The 532-nt window shown below is 32.5% G+C and overlaps 1 protein-coding gene across 1 annotated transcript in view; it reads left to right on the top strand.

Annotated features, from left to right (window-relative positions):
* parp6a (poly (ADP-ribose) polymerase family, member 6a) overlaps positions 1-532 on the top strand; it is a 46,510-nt gene that overhangs the window by 3,298 nt on the left and 42,680 nt on the right. The window lies entirely within an intron of this gene.

Raw genomic sequence — 532 nt, 5'->3', positions numbered from 1 at the left:
GCTGCAAATAAAAAAAAATAAGTTTTCTGCATCTGCATTTTCAAATCTGCACTCTTTAATTCTGTGCATTAACCTGAAATGAGGGAACGAATATTACATTTACAAATAATCCAATGTTCTCAAAACCATATGCATTGGCCTTTCATCCTGTAATTGATTCTCTGAACTGGTTTTAAATGATCTAATTAAACCTCCTCGTACAGTGCATCTGCTGTGTGTGTGTTTGACTGCCACCGTAAGTGCATAACTCATTTACACTCTTACCTCAAAATTATTTTTGTGGTAATAATAGACAACAAGCATAGAGCTTATTTTATATTGAATTTGAAATATTCTGCTTTAAATCCTCACTAAAGACTTATTTTTTCTCTCTGGCTTTTTGGTTCAATGTAATTTTATGAATGTGTGTGTGTTCCTGTGTGTTTTTGTATTTTATTTTCTGAGGTGATTGGTCAGCAATGGCTGTTTTAAATGTGCTCTAGAAATAAAAGTGCCTTGCCTTGCTTTAGTAGGTACTTATTTTGAATACTAT

The sequence above is a fragment of the Squalius cephalus genome (genome assembly GCF_949319135.1).
Source record: "Squalius cephalus genome assembly, chromosome: 6".
Taxonomy (NCBI): Eukaryota; Metazoa; Chordata; class Actinopteri; order Cypriniformes; family Leuciscidae; genus Squalius; species Squalius cephalus.
Note: the sequence above shows the minus strand (reverse complement) of the source record. Positions and strands in the feature narration are given on the sequence as shown.